This window comes from Microtus ochrogaster, unplaced genomic scaffold, assembly GCF_000317375.1.
Source record: "Microtus ochrogaster isolate Prairie Vole_2 unplaced genomic scaffold, MicOch1.0 UNK102, whole genome shotgun sequence".
In the NCBI taxonomy this organism is placed as follows: Eukaryota; Metazoa; Chordata; class Mammalia; order Rodentia; family Cricetidae; genus Microtus; species Microtus ochrogaster.
Window position 1 is genome coordinate 112,680 of NW_004949200.1, and position 3,477 is coordinate 116,156.

At 40.3% G+C, this 3,477-nt stretch overlaps 1 protein-coding gene across 4 annotated transcripts in view; it reads right to left on the reverse strand.

Annotated features, from left to right (window-relative positions):
• N4bp2l2 (NEDD4 binding protein 2 like 2) overlaps nucleotides 1-3,477 on the reverse strand; it is a 79,028-nt gene that overhangs the window by 17,499 nt on the left and 58,052 nt on the right. The gene's annotated exons all lie outside the window — the stretch shown is intronic.

The following is a 3,477-nucleotide window of genomic DNA, read 5'->3' on the forward strand; positions in this document are numbered from 1 at the left end:
CCTGGAACTAGCTCTTGTAGACCAGGCTGGTCTCGAACTCACAGAGATCCGCCTGCCTCTGCCTCCCAAGTGCTGGGATTAAAGGCATGCGCCACTTATAAAGCCCATTTTTATGCTCTCCTACTGCCTTGAAAATGTCTGTGGGTTCATCAATATAAACTAGAGATTCATGGCAACGCACTGCAGGCAAGCATGGCTGAAACATAAAAAGGGGAAACAACAGAATCAATCACACATTTGAGAAAACGCAGGAGAAAAATGGAGAGTCAGTATTTTTTCTCTTATCACTTTTCACTCTGCTTGTAAAGGACAAGGCTTTTCATGAGGGAAAGAAATCAACTGAGTTTCTGGTCAATAAAATGAGGCTGTTTTGCCTTAGGGGGAAAAAGATCAGTGAAAAGAGACCTGGGAGTGTGGCCTGTCATTTGCCTGTCATTCATATAAAATGTTTACAGTAATTCTAACATCATTTCATAAGAATTTCTCGCTATGTTGCTTTTCCTACGGTGATAGGGACCTAAGCCAGAGCCTCATATATGTCAATCAAGTGCTTATCAATATCATCATCCCTGGATCCTTATGTTGGTTGTTTTCAGTGAACTAAATGAAAAGGAAGAAAAAAATGTTATTCTGGGGGATGACATAATTGTCTGAGTATACATGTTTAAAAATCTGTAGATAAATCAATAGCATTACTAATTAAGTTTGGCAAATGGTATAGGCTATAAAACCAACATTCAAGGAAACCATATGGCATAGTAACAAACTCCAAAATGCCATCCCTCCACAATAGCAATTGGTAAGGACTGTCAGAATCAACTGCTTCAGGATTCTGACAAGTCAGAGCTCTGCAAGAACTGGTAGTTAACCAAGAAAAACCCAGAACATCTCAGTAAGAGCTTTGTGCTGTTTCTAACTCACTGGAGCCCCATCTAATGCTGCCCATATTGGCACTGGTCCAAGAACAACAGAGTGCATCTTACTGCAAGCACAAGAGGCAGCACAAAGACCTTACTCTCAATCATTACGGCTGCCTCAACTTCTCTGGGTCCACCCATTGCCTCCTTTTGCTGTTATTTTGAGATACAGTCTCACTGAGTTGCCTTGGCTGGCCTAGAACTATGTAGACCAAGCTGACTTGGAACTTTTAGAGATCTGCCTGTCTCTGCCTCCCAAGTCTGGGATTAAAGGAGTGTGACACATGGCTGGTTTGCTTCCATTAGGACTAACCTTAAAGTCTCCCATGAGAATAGAGCAAAAGAGGCATAAGATGAACACATTATATGGCACATGAGTTGGGCCACATATATAGGACTAGGCATAACAGTGGGGAAGACAGTTGACAAGTCATAAAGCCTATAAAGAAGGGTAGGGATGAGGGCTGGAAAAGTCCCTGGGTATTTCTGGGAATGTGGAAGGCCAAAGCTATGGTAATGTCTATGCAGAAATGACTGACTGGTCCCTATGCTCCATTCCCACTCCTGGCCAACAGACTGCTCAAGCAGGAAGCAAACATTGGGGCAGAGTTGCAAAGAGCCCATGTGTGGATGCTGGGAAGCACAGAACAGGGCCTAGCAGCACAGGTGGCATTTGACTTGTCATAGCTGTTGTCTGAATAACTAGCTGGGGATACAGCAAATGCCCAGAATCAACCTACAGGCTAACCCTGTAACCCTAGGACTGTGAAGCAGAAGCTGAAGGACTAGAATCTGGGGTTATCCTCAGCTGCACAGCAAGTTAATGGCCAGTCTGGGACATGCGAGACTCTACCTCAAAATAAATAGCTAGACCTTTCCAAACAAGATTCAGAAGCACCCTATTCTCAAGCTATAAAGAAATGTACAAAAGTCAATGGCCTAAAAACTATAACGTTGCTTATGCTTAAATTTTTGTTATTTCTCAGGCCCACCATTGGTGCAAAAGAAAGCAGTGGTAGAAAAAAAATGCATCTTAATTTTCTATTTATTTACTTATAATTCTAAACTTATGCAAGCTTTCTGACTGTATTCACACCTATTCCTCCTGTCCCTTTCACTCCTGCCAAACCCTTTCTTCCCACGACACTTCCTCCCCCTCCCTTCTTTTTGTGTTCCACTGTTTTATTACAGTTTTGTGCATGAGCATGGGGGATTATTCACTTGAATAAGGACAGCTTACCAATGACCACGGCTCTTGTCGTCCTTATTTTAACATTAAAAAGTTAATACAAAACTTAGCCATCTGATAGACAATAGTTTTATCCACTGAGAACTTGCTGATATTTCTAGGTGTTTTTGATGTATGTGAGTCTATCTTTCGTGTGCTGTCACTTTATAAATGCATCACCAATACTGTACTATAAAGAGTTCTACCTTAGATTGCCTTCAGGCCATGAGAGATACTTTCTGTTTCCAGTAGCTCCATGTAGGTTTTGTTAAAGTCTATCTGCATTCAGTGCTTTTATATCATCGATGGGTGTGGATGCCATGGCAACCACTGCTGCTAACAAAGTTCCAGCATTTTGACATTGTGGGTCACAATTCTCCAACCACCTTTTTATTTTCAATTTTAATTATTCTCACTACATTATAGGAGTTTCCTTATGCCTTTTTGTTTGGGAAATGTTGTGTGGGCTTTGGTAAAGGATATAAATGTATAATACAATGGCAGGCTCTTTAAACCAATACTTCTTTGGAAAGATTCTCTGCCACTGTGGAACCATATAGAATGATATCCCTGCTTACTCCTCACACAAGAAACCCCATTATGCCCCCCTGATTACACCAAGGAAAGAGAAGTTAAAGATTTACTACCTGAGCACACCCGGTTCCAGGGATGAAAAATATATAATCAAGAGAAACAATGGATCCAGATCCATTATAAAACCTTAACAAGACAAGGAGGGACAGTCCATCAAAAATCCTGCTTCATAGAAAAATCTGTCAGATATGCTAGGCCTGTAGGCCAAAGATGTATGTCCCAACATTGCAGAAGAACCTTGGGTGACTGTCCAGACAGCCAGCTGCTTTTGCCATTTCTCACATTTTTTTGGAAGTTGCTAGCTTGCACTTTCTGCTTACTCAGTTATTATTTCCTTCTTGGGTCTCTGAAGGAGTTGAAGTCCAGATAATTATTGTTTTCCTTATTTACCAGACTCAGAAAAGAAACTCACTAAAGAAGTGTAAAGTGTAGAAGGTAGAAAGACATCAAAAGATAATTTGATAATCAAATTAAAATAGAAAGTGAATTAGGTACAACCTTTTGGACTAACCAAGATAGGATAGTTAATGGGGTATTTTCTCTGAATTTGTCAAATGAAAATGGACTAGACATTGTTAATGTATTTATTGCCTGTACATACTATATATAGTTATTGTACTTATTGTATATAGTTTTTCTTATATTAGTTATAACCTTTTTTTTTTGTGGTTTTTCGAGACAGGGTTTCTCTGTGGTTTTGGAGCCTGTCCTGGAACTAGCTCTTGTAGACCAGGCTGG